Source organism: Serinus canaria, chromosome W, assembly GCF_022539315.1.
Source record: "Serinus canaria isolate serCan28SL12 chromosome W, serCan2020, whole genome shotgun sequence".
NCBI lineage: Eukaryota > Metazoa > Chordata > Aves > Passeriformes > Fringillidae > Serinus > Serinus canaria.
This window is the reverse complement of record NC_066342.1, coordinates 16,226,772-16,252,346: the sequence shown is the minus strand read 5'-3', so window position 1 is coordinate 16,252,346 and position 25,575 is coordinate 16,226,772. Positions and strand designations below refer to the sequence as shown.

Genomic DNA, 25,575 nt, shown 5'->3' with positions numbered 1-25,575 from the left:
TATCAATTTTTACAATAGCACAAGCAGTTCTCAAGTACGCACAACTTTTACTAGTATATAGGAGCACAGTTTTCTGATCAGTGACTGGATGAATCTTGAAGTGGCAAATACTCTGTTCAGTGTCTAGACACACATCTTGGGAATTAATAGTATTGCTTTCACAAATGAATCTTAGTTGTTCTTTAGTAATGCAGGATTCTAAGTTTACTGTTTTCTACTTTTCATTCACTTTTCGTGCTCACACTCTATGTTCTGAAGGGTAGGGCACTGTTTTTTTATGATTTAATCTTAGTGCAATGATGGCATGGATAACGTAAACAGTGGCATTACGTATGGTAAGCACAAAGGCAGTGGCCACATTAGAAGCAGGATCATAGCTGAAATTTACTTTAGTCTACTAGGTTTGAAACTTCCTTTAAAAATCAATTGCATTATCTCAGACAACTTTCGGAATTATATTTCTCAGCCATAATATACTCATTTTGCTTGAGTAAGTTTTAGTCTTAGTTCATTGTCTTCTGGTGTCACTCTCTAAGGGGCTTCTGGGGCTTTCTTCACTCAAGAGTGATGGATCTAGGCATTCTGCTCCTTGATCTTGATTGCAGTGAAGGTGGTGAGAAGCACCTGGAATGGTCCTTCCCACTGTGGTTCCAAAGTCTTTTCTGTAAGAGACTTAACATATACATAAACCCCAAGCTGTATGTTATGTACTGGTTCATCTAGCTCCCTGCTCCAAGTTCCAGACACGTTTCTTAATTTCTCTGAGCTCTTTGCTTAAAGCCACCATGTAGGTGGCCAATATTACTTCTTTAATGTGGGTGGACATCTTTTTTTGTATTCTATATGGTCTTCTATAAAGCATTTCAAAGGGACTTAGCTTTTCTTTAGCTCTAGGTTTAGTTCGAATTCGCAATAGTGCCAGTGGAAGAGCTTGGGGCTAAGGTAGATTAACTTCTTGCTCTAGCCTTACAATCTGCTGCTTAATTAAATGATTCATTTTCTCTACCTGGCTGCTTGATTGGGGTGGTATGGCATGTGAAGTTCTCAATATATGCTTAGGTGGCTACTGATCTGTTGCACTATTTTGGAGATGAAATGTGATCCTCTATCCGAGGATATTGTGGCTGGAACTCTGAAGCATGGTATTATTTCTTGTAATAACACCCTGGTCACCTCTCGAGCTTTGGCAGTTCTGGTGGGGAATGCTTCTGGGTACTTTGAAAATGTATCTGTTAATACTAATAAATACTGATACCCCCCTTTCCTTGGGAGTTCTGAAAAGTCAGTTTGCTACTGCTGTCCAGGCTCATGGTTTCTCTTAATTTGACTGAGTTTCGGCCTGGGGGTATTTTTGGGGTTAGTCTGGAGGCAAAGATCACACTGTTGGGTGACTTGAGTAATAGTGGCATATAAATTCTTAGCAATGATTCTCTCAGTTGAGTAGGTGTATAGGGCATCTATTCTCCAGTGTATTTTCTGGTGTTCTTCCCTTACTAGTGACTACAATAAATGGGAAGGTATTACTAGCTTCTTTTCAATGGTAGCTTACTTTTCTTGGTTAAACGTCCTTTCTTGATTTTCAATTAGTTTTCTATCTTTCTTATTATATTCTGGCTTACTTTCAAGGGAAATTTGTCGACCTGGAATTAGGGCTCTTTCAATAGTTACCTCACCTTTCGCAGCTTCTTTTGCTTCTCTATCTGCCAGTTCATTTCTTTCTTCTAATTCTGAGCTCACTCTTTGGTGTGCCTTAATATGCATAATTGCTACTTTTTTAGGCAGCTGAACTGCTTCCAGCAGCCAGATTATCTCTTGTGCATGTTTGATGTTCTTTCCTTGGGAGGTCAGCAGTTTTCTCTCTTTTTAGATGGTTCCATGTGCATGCACGACTCTGAAAGCATACCTTGAGTCTGTATAGATGTTTATTTTCTTTCTTTTTGCCATTTCCAAGGCATGAGTTAGTGCAATTATCTTGGCTTTCTGCGCAGAGGTGCCTGTTGGTAGGGGTCTGGATTCTATTACCTCTCTGCAGGTAGTCACTGCGTATCTAGCATGTCGCTTTCTACTGGCAACGTAGCTACTCCTGTCAGTGAACCAGGTCTTTGCATCGTCTAAAGGAGTGTCCTTTAAGTCTAGGCAGCTGGAGTAGGTAGCTTCAATGGTCTGCAGGCAATCGTGGTGTACTGCTTCTTTTTGATTTCTATTGAGAAAAGAAGCTGGGTTGACAATATTAGTCACTACTATCTCTACATCATCTTGCTCTACTATGATGGCTTGCTATTTCAGGAACCTCTGTGGTGAAAGCCAGTGGCTGCCCTTTACTTCTAGCACTGTGGACGCTGTGTGAGACACTAGCACAGTCATCTTTTGTCTCAGGGTTACCTTGCGTGCTTCTTGAATATTCAGCACGACTGCTGCTACAGCTCTGAGGAAACCTGGCTATCTTTTGGATGTTGCATCTAGTTGCTTGTGGAGCTTCTTAGGACTAGATCTTTTGCAAGTTGTTCCTCAGAGTGGGGAAATTTCTGAAGCTTTGAGGAAGCACAGACTATGTGAGCTGGGTTTTGCACCCACTTTTAGGGCTTTCTCATTCGAATGCAAAAATTTTCTGGCTGGCTTCATGGATAGGGAGGCAAAAGAAGGCATCTTTTAGGTCTAAGACTGTAAACTAGGTTAGCTCAGATGTTAGACAAGTTAATAAAGTATATGGATTGGCTACTACAGGATACAAATCTTCTGTTACTTTATTGACAGCCTTCAAATCCTGTACTATCCAATATGACCCATCAGATTTCTGAACGGGTAAAATGGGAGTATTGAAATCAGATTGGCATTCTTTCAATAACCTTAACTGCAGAAAACTTTTAATTATTGGGCTGATTCTTTCTTTGTCTTCTTTTTTTAGGGGATACTGCTTAATTCTCACTGGTTGTGTCCCTTCCTTAAGCTTAATTACTATAGGGGAGGCATTTTTCTCCTTCTCTGGTACATCAGAGGCCCATACCCCGGGAAATACTTGACTTAGTATCTCTTCATCAATTTTCTCTTCAATTTCAATAGCTGTTAAGATTAAACTTAATATCTCTACGTACTTTTAATCATTCACCTCCAGAGTAACTTCTCTATTTTTGAATGTAATGGTTGCTTGTAACTGCTCCAATAAATGTCTCCCTAAAAGTGCTTTTGGCAAATTGGGCATATACAAAAACTTAAAAATACTTAATTGTTTTCTCAATTTATACTTCAAAGGTTTGCAAAAACATGCTTTTTAAGACTGGCTAGTTGCCCCCTGCACTATAACATTATCATTTTCTACAGGTACTAAAGCTTTATTCAAAACGGAATATGTGGCCCCTGTATCAACTAAAAATTCTACTTTTTTCCCTTCTTCCCCCAGCTTCATTGTTATAACTAGTGGATCTGCTGGGGTAGAATCTCCTGGTCTTCCTCAGTTGTTTTGTATGTGTGCAGCTACTTGTTGGTTACCTCGTATCTGTTCTGGGCATTGATCTTTCCAGTGACTAGCTCTTTTGCAGATTGCACACTGGTTCCTGCTCAGCTGAGGTGGTCCTTGTCTGGGTGGTCTCTGGTTGCGTTTTCTTTGCCTTTCTTCTTGTACTACTGCTACTAGCTTTTTCATTCTTTGTTTATATCTTTCTTCTCGGTTACTAAATACTTTCTATACCTCTTCCAGAAAGACTTTGAGGTTTCTTCTGGCCTCTGAATTTTCTGAAGCTTACATCTAATATCTCCAGCAGACTGCCCTAAAAATGAATTAACTAGCTGATTCATCTTTATCTCAGACCCCGGATCTAATGATGTATGACAATGCATAGCATCCCTTAAATGCTCTAGAAACTCAGACGGAGTCTTGGAAGGCCCCTGCTTAAGGGAATATAAAGCAAACAAATTTATCATTTTTGGAATAGCTTTTTCCACTCCTGTTGCTATCCACTCTTGATAATCTGCTAATTTCTTTACTTCTGCTGATACATTAAGATCTCATTCTGGGTCTTGGAGGGGGAAATATTGTTTTACATCTAACTGCTTGCTCTTGCAGTAATCTTCTGCCTAAGTCCCTGCTGTCTTTAAGATTAGCTGCTTTTCTATTTCAGTGAAAGCATCTAGTAGCAACTGAATGTCAGCCTAATCTGGATTGTGTTCCTTGATGACATATCGTAGTCGTTTGGCAGTAAGTATTGGATCGATACGATAATTCTTAGCAATCCTCTCCCTCCTTCTGGTCTTCCTGCCTATCACAGAGGGGCCTGTAACACTGCTTGACTCTTAGTTCTAGATGCAACTGGACTGTCAGGAGGGGGGTGGGTTATAGTGGATGTGCTTTCTCAGCCTGAGTCCTCCTCCTTTTTGGGGAAGTCATCTTCATCTTCATCTTCAACCTCCCTTCTCCTAGGAGGAGCTTTTATCAAATCAAATGTATCTTGTTCTTGCCCTTCAGAATGATAAACCTTGTCTGATCTCATACACCGTTGTCTTATACTGCATGCTGAACAACAACATTTGATTTGCCCTCTCTTGGCTTTGTTTTCCTTTTCAAGGGCTAATACCAGTGGGTCAGAGGGGGCTCTGATCTCACAGTCTCTTTGCTATTTTTGGTGATTTCTTAAAACAAAAAGCATATCAGCATAAGAAACCTCATCCCATTTACCTTCCCGTCATAAAAACAACATTAACGTCAGTAAGGTATTATAATCTAAAGTTCCAGTGGGCAGCTACTTTGCTCCGCCTTCTAACCTGTATAGTGGCTACTAGCGTGTGCAATATTGGATCAGATCTTTTTTATTCTCAGAGCCCCCCCTACTGGTGACTTCTTTCTAGTGGGCCAAGATACACCCCAAGGGGCTAGCTCGAGGAACTTCTTTGCTTTGGTTAGTTCTCATTATCTCTTTTTCCTTGCCTTATCTCACTTCCACCCAAAACTCTCTTCACAGAGCTTCACAGTTGTTTCTCAGTTTTCTTCCCACACACAACTCCAGGTGGCAGGTATCAGATGTGATCTCCCACTCGCAAGCTTTAAGATCTTAGATTGTGAATCAGCTTGATCAGGAAACTTCACTTTACACTCTGGGCATATGCCTTGACGCCTATTAGAACAGCAATACCAGCGTCTCTCACAAACTTCACGTTGCAATAGTACCCACGCAGGGTGCCAGCTTCTTGATGCACCAAAGGCTCTCAGGAATTGCCTGCAGAGGCAGGCTGTTCGGTTTATCACAGGGAACTCTAAATCCTCTACGGCAGGTTGTTCCTAGTCTAGACTTACTATAGTACCAGCTGAAGTCCGATAAAGCTTGTCTAAATGAACTTGTTCATCTCCTCTATCTATCTAATAATTCACAGGATTCACAAACTCCTAGGGGTCGAGTCTAAACTACTGAAGCAGAGGAACCCCTTGAGTTCATCTAGCTATGGTAAAATTGTGCAAAATCTACACAAATCACCACTTTTAATCACCACCTTTACAAAATAAATGTCCTCACCTACACTTCTCTACTTGCTCCACTTCTCTGCCAGGTGCTCCCTGCCACCACAGCCTGCCCCAGCCAGCACTTCAGGCCTCACTCGGCCTCTTCAGTCATGGACAGAAAACCCCCCGCACTGTAGGTATACTCACTCGCTCGCTCTTTTTTGTACACTACTCACTGGCATGATTACAAGAACATTAACATTAACTACACAATGCATTAACCATAAAATGATACACTATCTGGACACTACACACACACACACACACACACACACACACACAAACACACAGGTTCACTCGACTCACCCCCCCAGAGTCGCTAGGGGCCGCTCTATCTACCTGTCACCGACATGTTTTATGAAAAATCCTTTCCTTAGGATTTTTCCCCTTCTGAGAAGCTGAGAGGCTTCAGGAACAAACTGTAAACAATTCTTATCTGCTGCTGTGGAATGCAACAGGGGGAATCTGTGATTGGCCTCATCTGGCTGTTTCCAATTAAGGGCCAATCACAGTTCACCTGTCCAGACGGTCTCGGTCAGAGACATAACTTTGTAATTCATTCCTATTCTATTCTTAGCTTAGCCTTCTGATGAAATCCTTTCCTCTATTCTTTTAGTATAGTTTTAATATATTATCTATCATAAAATAATAAATCAAGCTTTCTGATACATGGAGTCAACTTTCTCGTCTCTTCCCTCATCCTGGGACCATTGTGGACAATACCACAAATGGTGACCTCCGAGTGGAAAAAAGGAGCACCACCACAAAAGGTGAACACCGAGGACAGAACTGACAGATGGTGCCTCGAGTGAAGAAATCACCACAATTGGGACCCTGAGTGAAGAAGAATTCTTCATTTGCTAAGCCCAGAAGAGCATTGCTACATTTGGGCAAACCCCGAGTGTTTAGTATTGATGGTCACGTACACAAGTGACCACAGAAGTGGCTTCTAGCCAGGAGCTGAAGAACCGAAGATCCTGAAATTGGACAGAGTTCACAGCCAAGGCTGGCCACAGAGAGAACCTTTTGAAAAGTCTCCGAGACAAGATGTCCAAAAGTCTTCGCAGCACAGAGCAGCCTGCTCAAGCCCAGAGGACACTGTCACAAGCTGCTGTTTACAGTTCCCTTCCTAAGGATGCTGCCCTTCGTGCAAGGCAGATTCGGATGTGGACAGGGGCGCCTATGGAGGCGGAGGTTCCATTCTCTCCCTCAGAGGAGAAACTTCTTGGCCTCTGGCAAAAATGGGGTCACGAGGACAGAATTCCTATGCTGAAAACACATTTCTATGAGTTTTTCAGGTGGGCAAAGCACCATGGCTTTTTCACTGATGTGCTGTATGCCCTTGATTCATACATTTGGGAATGCATGGAATTAATTATCCGAGATCTTTTCTACCGGGGACTTGGATTTCCTCGGATTTATCCATCACTCAAGACTCTCTTCCCAGTTTTGAAACGGAAAGCATCTGCATATCAGTGGATTGCGGATTGCCGAGGTATGTCTCCCTTCTCGCTGGAGCTGGCAAGAGACGAACTTGTGCAAAACCATGGCCTGCAGGTTCCCAGCCCCCTCGAATAGGGGTGGGGGGGCGAACCTTTGCCCGCAGCAGAAGAAAAGTTTTTTTCTGCGCCTTTGGAGCATGCTCCGATGGAACCGCTTCCCCCCCATCGTTGCTCTCAGGGGGGAGGTGAGTTGGCTCTGTCACCTGAACCGGAGCCGCCGGCCTCACCCCAGCCCACATTGCGGGAGGTGCCGGTCCCCGCAGCCCCTCCGGCGGCACCGCTCGCAGCCGGACCGGACCCGTCGCTTCCATCAGACTTTGTCGGAGTTCCCGTGGCAGAAGCACCGCCTTCCACGGCTTCGCCCGAGTTGCTAGGCGACACACTCGACAGCAATCACCAAGAGCTCGTGACTGCGCTGCCGCTCCCGGAGCAAAGTGGGAAAACAGTGCAGGCGGCACCGGTGGGCACTGGCCCGCGCCCCTGCCGCCTCCCGTGTCAGCTCCGCCGGCTTTGCTGACTGCGCCTGCGCGGCAGTTTCCGGTACCCGGAGAAGACATTGCTTCTGTCCCCAGCCCGGTGGGGGATGCGCTCCCCCCGGCTTTGCAGTCCCCACCGACCCCCGTGGCAGCCTCGCCTTTGGCTGCCTCGCCGGTGGAGGAGGCTGAGGTTGAGAACCACCAAGCGGAACCATCATCGAAGCCGCCCGTGGCCCCGCCGCTCCCCGCGGCGGCCACCGCGGCCCCTGCGATCAGCCTGGATTCCCCCCCGAGCTTTTCGGGCTGTCCCGAGGCTGCCCCTGCCAGGGGAACTGGGACAGAGGAAGGGGATTCCAGCCTGCCCCTCCGTGGGGGGGATTGTGGCTCGACAGCTGATTGCAGGCTCAGCCCGTCTGCCTGCTTTCAAACTCAGCGTTTTTCACAGGCCAGTTCAGGTTTGGTTTGGAGGTTCCCGCTGGGGGTTGGAATGCCTGACTCCCCTTGAGTGCCCCAGCAGCGTTCGGGAGGTGGCTCCTGAACCTTCTGCCTCTGGTCCCCAGCCTGATGGGGGTGGTACCGAGGGGCAGAAAGGAGGAACACCTTTTGCATTTGCGTTGCAGAGGCAGGAGAAACAGTGGAAAGTGAGCATCGTTCACTTGCTCTGGGGACAAAGCACCCCCAGATCTGGGGTGATGATCCCTGGGAAAGCTTCTCTTCCCCAGCTGCTGGTCTGCACCGCTTCAGAGGGGATGACGTGTTCGGTCACTCGTGCTGCCCAGGCATTGGCAGCAGGGTGCCGGGTTGTGAGAACACAGAGCTCGCTCCACGGGCCGGGTCTGGCCCGTTTGGCTCGGTTCCGTGGGCCAGGGCCTCTGCCCGGCCAGGGCCTGTTGGGTTTGGGGGCTTTGCTTCCCCCGTCAGGACCTGAGCCACCGTTCTGTGAGCCAGGTCTGGGATCCCTGTTCCTTCCACAAGGGCCTGGGCCACCGTTCTGTGAGCCAGGTCTGGGATCCCTGTTCCTTCCACGAGGGCCAGGGCCCCCGCAGGGCCTCAGTGGCTCCTCTCTGCTGCTGCTCTTTCTGATTAAAAAAAAAAAAAAAAAATTAAATAAAAAGAGTTGAAAGAGCTAGGAGCTCTAAAAATTTTGCAAGCCTTTTTCAGGACAAAAAGGGACTTTCAGCGATGTCAAAAAGGAACATCTTCAGTTTGGACTTTTTCCTGAAACTCAGCTGTTTGGACTTGAAGCAATGAACTTTCTTTGCACTGTTTTTGTATTTTTTTCTATCTTAAGATTGTTTTGGTGATGTGATGGAATTTGGTGTTTTGCAGGTGAAGAATTTCCCTGATGGTTCCACACCAGCATTTTATTGATGTTTTGATTGGCAACACATAGTCTCTCAGACGTTTGTTCTTTCCTCTGCATGGCCCAGCAGATGAAATTACAAACATTTTCCTTTTAATTTATTTAAAATAAAAAGGCTGAGATGTCACCGACATGTTTGATGAAAAATCCTTTCCTTAGGATTTTTCCCCTCCTGAGAAGCTGAGAGGCCTCAGGAAAAAACTGTAAACAATTCTTATCTGCTGCTGTGGAATGCAACAGGGGGAATCTGTGATTGGCCTCATCTGGCTGTTTCCAATTAAGGGCCAATCACAGATCACCTGTCCAGACGGTCTCGGTCAGAGACAAGACTTTGTAATTCATTCCTATTCTATTCTTAGCTTAGCCTTCTGATGAAATCCTTTCCTCTATTCTTTTAGTATAGTTTTAATATATTATCTATCATAAAATAATAAATCAAGCTTTCTGATACATGGAGTCAACTTTCTCGTCTCTTCCCTCATCCTGGGACCCTTGTGGACAATACCACATGAACCCCCGTCTCCCAGTCTCTCTATCAACCGGTCTGCCTGCAGGCACAGGAATGAGGCTGAGCACTCAGACATCTCTGAGTGACTTATTCAGCCGTCCTATCTCTCTTTTCCCCCAGGGGCCCCTCAATACCTGTCGTATTCTTCACCACCAGCAGGTCCTTGTCTGTCTCTGCAGGAGGCAAGCTGAAACAAGCAGAGCTCCTCCAGGAAAATCCCAGGGTGCGCCTCAGGAGTGTCCGTCTATCCCTCTGCCCCTTCGAGGACAGAGACGGTCCCCTGGCTGGCTAACCAAGATGTTTTGCTGAGATAAACGAAACTCCACAACTTTGTGAAAGTTGTAAAGCCGGTATGTTTATTACAGCACTGGACGCATGTGGAGATTCCTCTCCCTAAAAGACATGTGCACCTCTGGGAACTCTAGCTCTCTTTCTCCAATACCTATGCATGCAATTTTACAATAGGTTCATGCATATTTATTTTTACAAATTGACATTTGCCGCTAATTTTTCTTTATCAGAAAGAATTCCTAGGTCAGGTTAACCTGCTCTCATAGCAGTTTCTCTGTCTGTCTGGTTCCCCCCCCCCTTATCTTTGTCTTTTGGCTGAAGCAGTTTCTCTCAGCCTAGGCTTCTTACAAGAACAGGCAGTCAGACTAAACTGCTATGTTTGCAAGCTACAGACTTAACTCAAAGATGTACATTTCACTTAAATCAAAATGGATTTCTACTCTGGAAAATTTCTACTCTGTCTCAACTGTTCAGCGTCCCTGCGGCACTACGGGCAAGCAGGCCTGTGGCATTGGAACTTTATTGTGCTTAGCGCTACTGAACACTGTTTACACAAATCTGCCTCTGCTTGTGGTTCCCGCCGCCGGAAACCCCTCCCATGGCTTTTTCTTACCCCTCTCTCATTTGCATCCCTCCAGCCATGGGTCTCCTGCCTCCCTTTTTTCTGCGTCCCTCACCTGGGAGACCCCACACAGCCCTTTGTTCATGGCCCCCACCCAGGAAACCCCACACCACTGGGCCACTGCCAGATGACCCCATGCTCAGCAGCACCCCCTCTTAAGCTTCATTTGGCAAGTTCTGGAACTTATCACGCTGAATGCACACCAGAAGCCAACTGTGCTGAGTGCTGTGTGCCCCGCCATTCCATGTAGAGCAGTTCCCCGGCTCCCTTTGTGCCAGAGGGTTGGGAAAGCTGCCGCAACTCTTCGCCCTGATCTGAGTGCAGTCTCTAAATCTAATATCTCTCTGCCATGTGTCCCAGTGGCCATGTGGTCCCCAGCTTCTGTGCCCCTACTCTATACACATCCTGCTGGCCACGGGGTCCCTGTTTTCATCTACTATGTGTCCCGCCTTTTATGCCCAACCACCCATTTGTCCTTAAGCTCCAACAGACTTCTGGAACAAATCCCATGTACTACTTGCCTGGAGCTGACTTTTGTACACCCGGATTACAGATGAATAATCTGGCCAAAACAATCATGAGGATCTTCTAAGTTTCACACTCACCCCAAGCACATTGCTGGAACTACTTCACTCACACTCCAAGCATACTCTAAGGTCTTACATGCACAAATACTCACAGTCCTCTAGATCTACAGTTTTTAAGGGGCTTTGTCTCTTCTTCCCTTCTTCTTTCTCATTATCCAGTCTTTGTTGTCCCCAGGGTGTTGACCTGCAATCACTGATGTCTCGTGTTTTGTCTTGCTGAAATGGCTCCTGAGGTATTAAAGAGTCTTTATTTCCCAGCCCTGAGACTGAAGAAATCGAGGTTCCTCAGCTCTGGTTTTCAACGTTGTTTATTTTCTCTTATCTAATACATTCTTTCTCTGACCTGTGGAGGTCTGTCCAGCAGGTCAGGTTGAGGCACACTGAACGCCCTTGGGGTGGTGTTAGTTTTTTATACTAAGAACTACGTGTACTTCATTTACAATAATTTTCCAATACCTATCACCTATGTTATACAGTCTGTCTCTACTTGAAACCAATCCAAAAGTGTCACCATCACAGGAGAAGATGGAGGACAAGAAGAAGAAGGAGGACAGGACATGCCCAGATTCTTCCATCTTGCCTCTTGAACCCCCATTTAAAAAACCCAAAATACTACTTTTTCACCCTGTGATAAATTAACTATAATTCTACTCAAACTCTTGAGGCTTGTAAATCTTCAAAGTTGGTAACTTTTTCCATGTGTTAAAATTGAAGGCACAGGTGTTTTTGACTCTGTGCCAAAGTCTCTGAGCCCCTTGCCAGGGTCTCAAGTCCTCCAGGGCAGTCAGAGGAATGTCCTGGGTTCCGACAGAAAACTACATCCTTCTACAGGATCACTGCTTCAACAGAACCACATTTGTCACTTCAGGAGGACTGCAGCCACCATTTAATTGGACTGCTACCAACACCCTGACCAACAGGGTGTCATGTCCTATTCTGACTCTGTCGGTGTTGTTTTGCAATACTGCATTTTTATTTTTAATTTTTCCTAATACAGAACTGTTATTCCTACTTCCATATCTTTTCCTGAGAGCTGCCTAATTTCAAAATTATAATAATTGGCGGGGGGGCGGGTTCTGTGGAAGGGGCTAACAGCGGGCCTGCTAGCTAAAGGAGTGAGAAGAAGCTGAGAAGCAAGAAGAAGCTGATAAGGAGCTCTCTCCAAGGCTGTCACCAAGGAGACCAAGAGAAGTGGGGAATTGAAGAAAGATAAGAAGAGAACTTTGCAGCTGGATGAAGTATTTTTAGAAAGTTAGTTGAAGTCACTGTAACTTTTCACCAATAGTGTTATGTTGATTTATTGTGGCCAATATTTAGGGTAGAAGAAGCATAAACAATTGGAAAGTGTATAAAAGGTCAGCCATGTTCAATAAAGAGTTGCCATCTGAGACTGCTTATGGTCTCTTTTTTGTGTCGTGACTGCCTTGACAGTGACAGTTCACATTTTCCATTTCAAGTGAGGCTCCTGCCTTCCTTAGCAGACACCTGTTGTTTCAAATCAAGACATTTAAGCACATTGATGGATCACAAGTGCACTAAACAGTAGCTCACTCCTTTAGACTCATGTGACACCATGACTGTAGCGGTTTATATACAAGTGTCAGTCTTACACACCCACTGACCTAACCAAGTTACTTGTCTAATACTCATGGCTGTATTATATAATTAGGTTCTTGCTGATTTTGCTTTAAATATTTGTGTTCCATTACTTTTAATAATCCAAGCTCAAATTCATTTTACAGGCAATCTTGAAAATCTGTCTTACCATCTGCAAACTGAGCAGGTTTGAAGGGCAATTCGACAAGATATATATTGGAATTTTTCTGAGTAAAGGTGCACTTTAAAAAACCCTGGCAAAGTTATGCTTACACCAGAAGAGTCCTGCCTAGGAAAGAACATTTTCAATAATGTTTGCAGTTACTACAAGTTATTCTCAAAACTAAATTGTATAAAATCACAACGTATTTGCCACACCTTTATTATCTCTCCAGTAAATCCATGTTGCTGATATTGCAGTTATGAATCAGTTGTTTGCCTGCATATTGTTCATTGATGTTTAACTCTTGCAAGAGAAATTTTTGGTAGCTTTCTAGGAGTAAAAATGGGTTAAATTCTGTTGCATTTGACACTTTTAAAGAACCCCTTTTTACTCGGGCTTCAGTCTTGTTAAATTAAGTGCTGTTACTTTTAAGTTCTATTAAGTTCTGTAAAGTTTAGGTCATGTTAAGTTCTGTTAAGCTTAAGTGTTGTTAAATTTCAGTGATGTTAGGTTTAAATTCTGTTACTTTGAAGTTCTGTTACATTTAAGTTCTGTTAAGTTTAGCTTCTGTTAAAGTTAAGTTCTGTTGAGTTTAAGTTCTATTAAGATCAATTTCTGTTCAGTTTCAGTAATGTCAACTTTTAGTTTTGTTAGGTGTACTTTCTATTACGTTTAAGTGACATTAAGTTTCAGTGAAGTTCTGTTGGAATCTGCTTGTTTAAATTACAAGGTACAATTCTTATGTTGGAGAGATGAGATGGAACCAACTGAAATAATTATGATGAAGAATTTGGTAAGAAACTGTTTAAGAATATACGATAATATGTTGTGTAAAATATGTGAAGATGCGGTTTATTAGATCCTTAATTTCATCAAAGATTCTATGAGTACACATATTCTGCATTGGTAAATTACCATAATTATTTATAACAATCTTTGCTGTTTTATCTACCATAGGTAGCACAGAAAAATGAGTAACAATTCCAAATTATGGCTGTTATTAATGGCAGGCTGTTTAGTGCTTTCTTTCTTGCTTTTACTTTGCTTTATTGTCGCATATGCATGGATGTTTGGAAAAATACCATCTCGACTTATTAGGACAGTTACTGATGCTGTATTAATAGTTCTGAATATGCTGTTACTGCCAGAGTGAATTCACTGACTTTTTATAACGGGCATTATCCATAAGATATTATTTGAAGTTACACATGCGAATTCATGGTACCATTGACTACTTAGCTAAGGGTAAGTAACAAAGCCGACTGCTTTACACCCTTCACATAGCATTGTGCAGCTATCTGCAGGACACATATGATTTTAAGAAACTTTCCCAACTGCTCTTAATAGAGGCTTTCTTGAAGGATATGTTAGAGATACTCGTCCAGTTAAGGCCTTGGCTCTGGCCAAGCCCTGGCTCTAGCTGGTCAGAAGTATGCCAACAGACCTGGGTGTTTCTGCGCTAAAAATGTATCCAGGTCACTTTGACTTGCTGATTTGGGCTTATAACAGCTGGACCCCTGTCATCGTTTGAGCTTGGCACAATGCCGGTGCCTCCATGAGAATATTTCTTTCTTTGGTAACTACTGTGAGATGTGATCAGAGACAGAGCAGAGCAGGCTCTAACTTAAGATTTAAAGAAAAAAAAGAACTTTATTAACTTAAATCTACAAGGAAAAACACACAGAACACAGGATGAAAACTTTCTAAATTTCCTCCTCCTCCCCCCACCAAATTTCTAATTCCATTACCACCCTTTAGATAATCAATTCTCAATTCCTCGAGAAGAGAGGAGTCCCTCTTGCACCACAGACTTCTCCAGGAAACAGTCGAAACTTCTCGTGTTTCCGTGTCACACGTGGCACCGCCCGGAGAACATTTGCCATCGTGACTTCTTCCTTCCATGTCTAGTGCTCTCACCACTGCACATGGACTAGAGCTGCTTCTAGAGTTTTTTCTCTTTAAGGATGCTTTGTCCAGTTCTAAAAAAAGAGCACAGTCTCTCTCTTTTTGGGACACCTGTCCCCCTCAAATTTCACCCCCTGGGGCTGAGGGGTCTCTTGAACAGAGATCATCTTCCTCTTCTTCTTCTTTGAAGACAAAGAGCACCACCACCACCCTCCTCACCCGTCGTCTCTGTCCACACACTTTCACATCACTGCACTCTCTTGGCTCTGAGCCATAGCCTCCCCTTAGAATGCAGTCTCTGTGTCACAGGAACTCAAGGGTTCTGTCATGGCTATCTAAGAAAAGTCTAGCCAAAGGCCACTCTATCATCTCCTCCCACCTAGGATTTTTCTCAACTTCTCTCAATCTCATCAACTCTAAGAAGAATCAGCATTTGCAAAGTTTCCATCATCCCAAGAAAGATTAAAAGTCTCAAGCTCTGCCAGTTTAGTTCATGAACTCCTACGGCTAGCTGCCCTGCTGGGCACCCCCCCCCCCTTCTCTTTCACGCCAGCCGTGCTATCACAGACACAAGCTGCTCACTCTCTCCCTCCGGGGGGAGAATGAGAGATAGCTGCCCGAAGCCCTCACAGTGCTTCTCCACCCTTCGGCCCAGGCTTAGCCTACCTCCCTCCAGCTGCATAGCTCCCCTTCCCCCCCCGCCCCGCTCGGAGCCGGGCAGGGGAGGGTCCGCTCTCTTCTAAACCAGAACCCAAAAAGAAATTCCTTTAAGAGTTCACAGCTTTTAACCCCCTGTGTTCTCAGAAGCATATCCATGCCCTCAGTAAACAAACCAAGTGCCAATATTAAAATCTGAACACCGATTGGCGTGACCACACCATCACAAAAAAACTTCATTTCCACTCAAACCACGACAACCCCCTATAGAGGTAAACTTGGAAACCTTTCCCGGGAATGGTTTTCCAGGTCCTCACTGTGAAACAGGGCTTGCTGGCTATCACAGACTCTGGGTGATGGTACACTATTTCAGCAGTTGATGATGTATCATTCTAAATCACTTTACTCTGTCTCGTGTGCTAATGATTATGTGCATTATCATACTTATTTCTGCTCTGTGTGAGTTTAATGCTTTACCACATGTATTTTTTTACTTTTATGTTGCCTTCATGTTCATAGTGAGAGATATTCATGTTCTGGAAAAAAAAAAGAAGGGGGGATATAGCTCCTCAAGAACATTTAGATAATACAATATTTGCACTAGAAATTTTGAAAGTAGATCATCAGCTTTGATCCTTGGCAGAGTGATGCTGCTCTGAAGATTTGCATGATCAAAACCAAATTTTAAAAGCTTTCACATAAAGATCCCCAACAGAGTGTGCAATGACAAGGCCTAGCTGATTTACTAACCTGGGAGTCAAGGTACGTAGGTGTTTTATTGCCAATAGGCCTTAAGTGGTTACCTGCTCATCTGGATAAACATCGACTGCCTCTGAGGAGATTAGGCCCAGTGAAAGGAAAAATTACCTAATCACCATCCAGCCCTCATAGCCAAGTCAGGGGCAAGGGTAGGACTGCCAGGACATGTCTGTGTCTGGAGGCTTATGTAGGCAGCCTACCAACAGAGACCTTGAGTCCCACTGCACCCACCATCATGTTATTGTGTTCCTGCTGAGCATCTTCAGTTATTCTCTGTTCTATCCTTCCAGAAAGACATTCAGTAATGTTGAAGTCAACATTTCTAGCTAATGGACTCCTTCCTGCCTAAACAGCACAGCCCCTGAGCTCCAGCCATATGAACTTTGGAACAGCAGCCATTTACTTCTACTTCCTGGGGACATTGGTCACTATCTTTTTGCTTTCCTATGCTGCACGTCTCTTTGTCAGTGCCATGGTTGTTTTTAAAGTTTTTTTATTGATTGTCATCTGTATTCCATGTATCTTATCCTGAGTCCAGCAGATGACCAGTAATAGTCTTAATAAGATAATGGCCATAGATGTTCAGACTATTTTGGCATGAGGGTCCATGAACCCTTCGCACAAAAAACAAATAAAAGGGGAGATGTTGCATATAGGTAACCGTATAAAATAAGGGCCTTGTAAAATCATGGCTCAGGCCTGCTACTTTGGCTAAGTAGAAGAGGACTATAGGAAAGTAACTCACCTGAACTGGAGGTAGAAAAACAATGTATATAACCATTACGTGTTCACATCATGGTTTATGGTGGTTGGTTAAATTACTTTTGTTGTGCTTAAGTGGAATGTACCTGACAATGAGCTAATTGCTTAAAAAGGCTTGGTTTTTGCAATAAAGGGCTCTCCTTTGCACCTGCCTGGGGACTCTGTGTTGCTCTGCTTTAACATCTGTCCCCCTTAAGTCCTTAATAGCAAGCAGACAAACCCAAATGCTCCACCCTGACTCCATAATGACTTAGGAAGGGGTGGGGGTATAGGAACAACACCTCTTTGTTGTCCTATCCTGAAAACCAGGAATACAAAAGACTTCCAGCTGGCCCTGCCTTGGACTGCAGACTTTGAAGATAAGGCAGACAACTTCCCAGTCTTTCATCACATAGCTTCCTGCTGCAATCTGCCTTTACCATATTTCTCCACATTCCCTGTTACCTCGTTCACAGGGGTCCCAGGATGAGGGAAGAGACGAGAAAGTTGACTCCATGTATCAGAAGGCTTGATTTATTATAATATGATAGATAATATATAAAAACTATACTAAAAGAATAGAGAGAAGGATTTCACTACAAAGCTAAGCTAAGAATAGAAAAAGGAATGAATAACAAAGGCTTGTCTCTGACCGAGACCGTCTGGGCAGGTGATCTGTGATTGGCCCTTAATTGGAAACAGCCAGATGAGACCAATCACAGATTCCCCCTGTTGCATTCCACAGCAGCAGATAAGAATTGTTTACAGTTTGTTCCTGAGGCCTCTCAGCTTCTCAGGAGGGGAAAAATCCTAAAGAAGGATTTTTCATAAAACATGTCGGTGACACATTCGCCTTCGATCAATCCTTTCCCAAACCAACACTGTATTTCTCTCTCTGGGTGTGGGTTGCAAAGACCATTTCTCAGCACCTCTAACTAGCCCCTCTGAGAGTCCACGTTCCCCATATTGTCCACTCTGGGTGTCCATGTCCTTTTAACTATCTCTAGGAGAATGTGCAAATAATTTCAACATTCTCCTAAAGGACCATTTGGAAGTTTTTTGGGATCATCATCCCTATAGCTGAGACCCTTTTTTTGTCTTTTCTTTGTTGCCCACCATAAGCATCCTGCCATGTTTTACTCCCTGAAGTTGTACTAACTGGTGAGATTTGCTGAGACCCTTCCTGACTGTCCCTTAGTGCCCCCTCTGGACATCCATGTCCAGTGGTTCTTTCCTATGGACTCTTCACAGAAACAGCCCCCCACCGCCCCCCATCACTGTTTAGTAAGAAATGACACAGACTCACCAGAAGGCTGATTGGCATAACCAGCCATATATTTGCAACAGCTCCTTTTTATAAGCAGTTCCGATCCACGTAGATTTGATTGGTCATTTAATTAATACATTTCACCTGACTGGATAATTAACAAGATGCCCTTCTTATAAACAATCTTTGAGAAAAACATGAAAACAGAGAGTAGGAAAACAACATGTAGGAAAGACATTCTGTGCTGTCCTTGTGAGCTAGCAAGGGCCTCCTGAAGATAAGGAAGCCCCATATCTCTCCTGAAGGAAGACCAAGGTTGTTACCAAGGAGACAGCATGAAGGAGAGAAAGTTAAGAGATATGGACTCTGGCTGGCTCACGGAGTGATGTGGCTCCCTGATCAACTACTGGGAACTTTGTTTCTCTCTTATGACCAATGGGCACTGAATGTGTCTGTTGGATGGGTGTAAGTGTCTTGAAAAAGTATAAAAGCAACGTTGCTGTAATAAAATCTCTCTCTTGCACCTTTTGATGGAGTCGTGTATTTCTGTACCATGTCCTACTCTAAACTGACATCTGGTGACCGTCCGCCGTGATTGCAACGGGGCTGTAAAAAGAGAGGAAAAATAAAATTGAAGGGTACCCTAAAAAATGAGTGAAGGCAGCAAGGATGATGCGGAGGTCCGGACCTAATTCAGACGTCTGATTTGAGGTGAGTGATTGGGAAAATAATTGGGAAATAATTTATCAAACAAGGAAATGACTGTTTTGTCCACGTGGAAAACTTTACTGAAAAGAAAAAATGTTCAAACTTCCGATTATGGTCTTCGTAGTTTACTGATATGGTGCCAGTCACAAGACATTGAAGCTGATGCAGGCACTGCTTTCAGTGTCCAGGCATGGAAAAAGGTTGGGAAGAGACTATGGGAAGTGATATCTAAGGGGGATAAGATGGCTGTTGATTTGGCTATTACCTGGAGACTGTTGTATGAGGCATTGAAGGAATGGAAAGTAGAAGAAGATAGAGGGGAGGAATTGGAGGAGCAGGAATTAGAGCAAGAAACTGGAGTAGAGGAACAGGAGGAAGATGAGGCTGAGCCTGTCCATGTATCTCCCCCTGAGGAGGCTGCTGCAGCTGCTGTGGAGGTCCCCCCAGGCTTTGCTATCGTGAGAATTAAACGGCAGGCTAAGACTGTTCCTAGGTATTTATCTCCAAAAGACTATGTTAAACCTGGGTATACTTTGCCTGCTCAGCAGTTAGCTGAACTGAGTGTTAAACCAAAGTATCTTATGCCCGCACAGCAATTAGAAGAAATGAAGTCGCAGAAGAAGCGAAGTGAAAAACAGGCTGGGACATCAGCCCTTCTGTCTCTCCCTGGGCCGTTTGCTCCTCCGTCCCCCTCTCCTTGGTCAGCTGCTTCTCCCCCACCCTCCCGTGGATTGGCTGCTCCCCCCCGCCTCTGCCCCCCTTCAAGTCTCCTGTCTCCACTCCATATTCCCTTGAGCCATCCAACCTCTCTCTGCCCCCATTCGAGCTGTCTGCCTTCGCTCCACCCCCCGTTGAGCCGTCTGCCCCCTGCTCTGAACTAGTTGAACAAATGCAATCTTTAACATTGTGTCCTTCTTTGTCTAGTGATAGCTCTGGAGATGAACTGCCAGTTATAGGTACATCTGAAAAGACACAGGAATCTGTTTCTGTTAGACCTCGTAGCAGATCCAGGCCGTCTGTCTCTTGGACTCTGCCTCCCTGTCAGGTGGCTGTGACTCTTCGACACCCTTTGCAATTTTGGGAGCATGTGAGAATGAAAGCAGCTGAAGTAGGAGACTGGAATTTGTTAGAGAAAATAGGTTCACCTAAAAGGATGGAGATGGCTGCTGCTGCTTCTGGTGGGCCTGTGGATTTTCCTGTTTTCAAAGCTGCTCCTAATTCAGGACAACAAGATAGCCATCAGGTTTTTGCACGGAGGGTTGTACAGGACCTTCAGTCAAAAGTAGATCAGTGTGGTGTTAACCCTTTGCAGGTGATGCAAGTGATTCGTGTTTTAAATGCTGATGTACTTGCACCTTATGATATTGTCCACCTTGCTACGATTCTGTTTCAGCCAGTGCAGTATGGTGTGTTTCAAGCTACCTGGAAACAAATTGTTGAAAGGGTAGCTTTGGACAATATGCAGTTGCCTCAGCATGATCCACATCACGCTGTGGGAGTTGATGCCTTTCTGGGCAATGGAACATTCTCTAACCCGGATTTGCAGGCAAGATGGGACCCCCTGGTTCTTGCACAGGCCCAGCAGCTGGGTATGAGTGCTTTGCTTAAAACAATGGAGATGGCAGCTCCTAAACCAAGGTATATTACCATCCAGCAAGGGGTGAAGGAACCTTTTCTGCAGTTTGTGGAGAGGGTTGCTGCAGCCCTTGAGAGGCAAGTAGATGATAAATTGAGGCAAATTTTACGCAGACAGCTAGCATGAGAAAATGCAAATGACGATTGTAGGAGAATTATTGATTCTTTACCAGGAGATCCCTCGCTGTCTGATCTTGTAGTTGCTTGCTCAAAGGCTGGTTCGGTTGAACATAAAATGGCTGCTTCGGCAGGAGTCATGAAGTCCTCACCCAGATGTTCTGCTTGTGAAGAATCAGGGCATCTGAAGACACAATGCCCTCAAACTGCTGGACGATGTACACACTCTAGGGTAGTTTGGACCAGCAAAGTGCCTTGTTATCGTTGTGGCAACTTTGGCCATATTGCTAAATTTTGTAAGTTAAGATATTTTCAGGTGGTCGACAAGCACAGGGAAAATGGAAGAAGAACGCGAAGGGGCGCGTGGAGATACAAATACCCCGACGACAATCGCGAGCCCTGCCAGCACTGCAAAGCTCTCCATTTGTGACCGATACACAGGGGACACGAGAGGCTCGGCAGGGATTGATATACCGGTAGCTGACGCAGTGACTATTTTGACAAGAGGTATATGTAAAGTGCCTCTTGATGCTTATGGTCCTATAGGCCAAGGTTTGAGTGCCTTTTTGATGGGAAGATCTAGTAGCACTATTCAAGGTATTAATGTCCATTTGGGTCTTATTGATTCTGATTAAGTGGGACAAATTCTGGCTATGGTGTCTGTTAGTGAACCTCCTGTTGTGATTCAAAAAGGTAATTGTATTGCTCAACTTGTTCCTTTTATAAGCTGTGCTCCAACTGTAGTGGACCGGAGTCATGGCACTGGAGGTTTTGGATCTACAGGACCACCTCAGGTTCTCTGGACTCAGAAGGTGACAGACGAGCATCTGGTAATACATTGTTTTGTCAGTGCTAAGGGATGTCTCCCAGAAACTACAACAATATCAGGTTTACTTGACACGGGAGCAGATGTAACTATAATTTCACAGCTTGTTTGGCCTCCAACATGGCCCCTCACTCAATCAACCTTTGGAGATGTTGGGTTAGGTGGGTCAACTGCTGGTGCTTTATCTGCGATCGCGACCACTGTAACACATCCGGAAGGCCAACAAGCTAACATTAGACCGTATGTTACTAATGCTCAACCTAATTTGTGGGGATGTGATTGCTTAACACAATGGGGTGTTAAAATTACCACGGATTTTTAGTTCGGGCCACTGGGATGCAGGGCATTAAACGTCCGGCTGTGTCATTGAAGGGTGACAGATAAGCCTGTCTGGACTGATCAGTGGCCTCTGCCTATTGAAAAGCTTCTTGCCCTGCGAGGCTTAGTAAAAGAACAAATACCAGCCAGACATTTTGAAGAGTCATTTAGCCCATGGAATAAACCCGATGTTTCTAATAAAAAAGAAATCTTGTAAATGGAGACTTTTGCACGATTTGCGGTGGATAAACAAAGTGATGGCCGCAATGGGTGCTTTACAATAAGGTCTCCAACAACCTACAACGACTGGGAAAAGGGCCGGCGTTGGTGATCTGGTGCCTCTGGTGTTGAGTTGCAGGCTGGCTCATGAAATTCAGCATGGCGCAGGATGCCTCCAGAAGACAAGCTGGCGCCAGTGCTAAGTCAGGCTGCTTTGACAGTGCCAAGTACCTCCTCTAAAATGACACCAAGAAGCTGGGCTGGTGAGTATGGCTTACCTAGGAAAAGGGACGGCGTTGGTGCTCGAAGGACTGTGGGCCAGAGCGGCCGGCTGGCTCCTGAAATTCGGCATTGCGCAAGAGGCTTCCAAGACGCAAGCTGGCACCAGCAGCAAGTCAGGCTGGTTTGTCAGTGACAAGCACCTCCTGCAAACTGACACCAAGAACCTGGGCTGGGGGGTGTAGTTTACACGGGAAAAGGGCCAGAGTTTTTATACCGGGGCCAGTGCGCCGGAGTGGCTGGCTAGCTCCTGAAATTCGGCGTTGCGCAGGATGCCTCCCAGAGCAAAGCTGGCACCAGTGCCAAGTCAAGCTAGTTTGACAGTGACAAGTACCTCCTGCAAACTGTCACCAAGAACCTGGGCTGGGAGTACTGTTTACCTGGGACAAAGGCCGGCGTTGGTGTTCTGGCTCCTCTAGTGCAGAGTGCCCGGCTGGCTCCTGAAATTTGGCATCGCGCAGGATGCCTCCCTGCAGCAAGCTGGCACCAGCGCCAAGTCAGGCTGGTTCCACCATGACAAGTACCTCCTGCAAACTGACACCAAGAACCTGGGCTGGGGGGTGTAGTTTACACGGAAAAAGGGCTAGCGTTTTTATACCGGGGCCAGTGCGCCGGAGTGGCCGGCTAGCTCCTGAAATTCTGCATTGCGCAGGATGCCTCCCTGCAGCAAGCTGGCACCAGCGCCAAGTCAGGCTGGTTCCACCATGACAAGTACCTCCTGCAAACTGACACCAAGAACCTGGGCTGGGGGGGTGTAGTTTACACGGGAAAAGGGCTAGCGTTTTTATACCGGGGCCAGTGCGCCGGAGTGGCCGGCTAGCTCCTGAAATTCTGCATTGCGCAGGATGCCTCCCTGCAGCAAGCTGGCACCAGCGCCAAGTCAGGCTGGTTCCACCATGACAAGTACCTCCTGCAAACTGACACCAAGAACCTGGGCTGGGGGGTGTAGTTTACACGGGAAAAGGGCTAGCGTTTTTATACCGGGGCCAGTGCGCCGGAGTGGCCGGCTAGCTCCTGAAATTCTGCATTGCGCAGGATGCCTCCCAGAGCCAATCTGGTACCACCTCCAAGTCAGGCTGGTTTGACTGTGACAAGTTCCTCCTGTAAACTGACACCAGGAACCTGGGCCTGGGGAATGTTGTTTACCTGGGAAAAGGGACGATATTAGAGTTCTGAGACCTGTGGGTCAGAGTGGCCAGCTAACTCCTGAAATTCAGCATTGCGCAGGATGCCTCCAAGATGCAATCTGGCCCCAGCGCCAAGTCAGGCTGGTTGGACATTGCTAAGTATGTCCTGAATACTGTCACCAAGAACCTGGGCTGGTGAGTATTGTTTACCTGGAACAAAGGCCGGCGTTGGTGTTCTGGCTCCTCTAGTGCAGAGTGCCCGGCTGGCTCCTGAAATTCGGCATTGCGCAAGAGGCTTCCAAGACGCAAGCTGGCACCAGCAGCAAGTCAGGCTGGTTTGTCAGTGACAAGCACCTCCTGCAAACTGACACCAAGAACCTGGGCTGGGGGGTGTAGTTTACACGGAAAAAGGGCTAGCGTTTTTATACCGGGGCCAGTGCGCCGGAGTGGCTGGCTAGCTCCTGAAATTCTGCATTGCGCAGGATGCCTCCCTGCAGCAAGCTGGCACCAGCGCCAAGTCAGGCTGGTTCCACCATGACAAGTACCTCCTGCAAACTGACACCAAGAACCTGGGCTGGGGGGTGTAGTTTACACGGGAAAAGGGCTAGCGTTTTTATACCGGGGCCAGTGCGCCGGAGTGGCCGGCTAGCTCCTGAAATTCTGCATTGCGCAGGATGCCTCCCAGAGCCAATCTGGTACCACCTCCAAGTCAGGCTGGTTTGACTGTGACAAGTTCCTCCTGTAAACTGACACCAGGAACCTGGGCCTGGGGAATGTTGTTTACCTGGGAAAAGGGACGATATTAGAGTTCTGAGACCTGTGGGTCAGAGTGGCCAGCTAACTCCTGAAATTCAGCATTGCGCAGGATGCCTCCAAGATGCAATCTGGCCCCAGCGCCAAGTCAGGCTGGTTGGACATTGCTAAGTATGTCCTGAATACTGTCACCAAGAACCTGGGCTGGTGAGTATTGTTTACCTGGAACAAAGGCCGGCGTTGGTGTTCTGGCTCCTCTAGTGCAGAGTGCCCGGCTGGCTCCTGAAATTCGGCATTGCGCAGGATATCTCCAAGACGCAAGCTGGTACCAGCACCAAGTCAGGCTGGTTGGACATTGCTAAGTATGTCCTGAATACTGTCACCAAGAAACTGGGCTGGTTAGTATTGTTTACCTGGGAAAAGGAACGGCGTTTGTGTTCGTGGTTCTGTGGGCCAGAGTGGCCAGATAGCTCCTGAAATTTGGCATTGCACTGGATGCCTCACAGAGCCCAGCTGGCACCAGCGCCAAGTTAGGCTGGTTTGACACTGCCAAATACCTCCTGCAAACTGTCACAAAGAACCTGGGCTGGTAAGTATCTATTACTTGGGAAAAGGTCCGGTGTTGGTGATCTGGTGCCTCTGGGGCAGAGGGGCCGCCCGGTTACTGAAATTCAGCAGTGCGCAGGATTCCTCCCTGCCGCAAGCTGGCACCAGCGCCAAGTCAGGCTGGTTTGACACTGCCAAGCACCTCCTGCAAACTGTCACCAAGAACCTGGGCTGGTAAGTATCTTTCACCTGGGAAAAGGTCCGGCGTTGGTGATCTGATTCCTTTGGGGCAGTGTGGCCGGCTGGTTCCTTAAATTCAGTATTGCCCTCGATGCGTCCCAGACGCAAGCTGGCACCAGCACCAAGTCAGGCTGGTTTGACAGTGACAAGTACTTCCTGCAAACTGACACCGAGATCATTTGCTGGTGAGTAATGTTTACCTGGGAAAAAGGTCCGGCGTTGGTGATCTGGTGCCTCTAGTGCAGAGTGCCCGGCTGGCTCCTTAAATTCGGCATTGCGCAGGATGCCTCCCAGACGCAAGCTGGCACCAGCACCAAGTTGTCGCCCTGATTTTTTAATATTTTCTAAGCGTTCTGATGTTTACCTCCTTGTGGAGAACTTTCTCACACACTTTCTGTAGATAGCACATTGTTTTGCATTCCTTTATGGAGGAGGAGAAACTTGATGGACTGTTAGTTTGTCCAGTGTCATTGGAGAGGTGGCACTGTCACCCTCAAATCCACTGTCACTTTTGGAAAACTATAAATATTAGAGTCAGAAATAAACTTTCTCTTTTGCTCTTCTCTTCAGAGCAAGGTGTGCGTCTGCTTCTTTCGTGTCCGATAGCGACACCAAGTCAGGCTTGTTTGACAGTGACAAGTACCTCGTGCAAACTGACACCAGGAACCTGGGCCTGGGGAATGTTGTTTACCTGGGAAAATGGACAATATTAGAGTTCTGTGACTTGTGGGTCAGACTGGCCAGCTATCTCCTGAAATTCGCCATTGCGCCAGACGCCTCCTAGACGCAAGCTGGCGCCAGTGCCAAGTCAGGCTGGTTTGACAGTGCAAAATACCTCAGGAAAACTGACGCCAAGAACCTGGGCTGGTGAATAATATTTCA

At 45.9% G+C, this 25,575-nt stretch overlaps 1 protein-coding gene and 1 pseudogene across 2 annotated transcripts in view; both read left to right on the top strand.

Annotated features, from left to right (window-relative positions):
* LOC127060968 (uncharacterized) overlaps positions 1–25,575 on the top strand; it is a 1,003,595-nt gene that overhangs the window by 169,600 nt on the left and 808,420 nt on the right. The gene's annotated exons all lie outside the window — the stretch shown is intronic.
* The window catches only part of LOC127060964 (uncharacterized), a 113,891-nt pseudogene that overhangs the window by 87,160 nt on the left and 1,156 nt on the right, over positions 1–25,575 (top strand).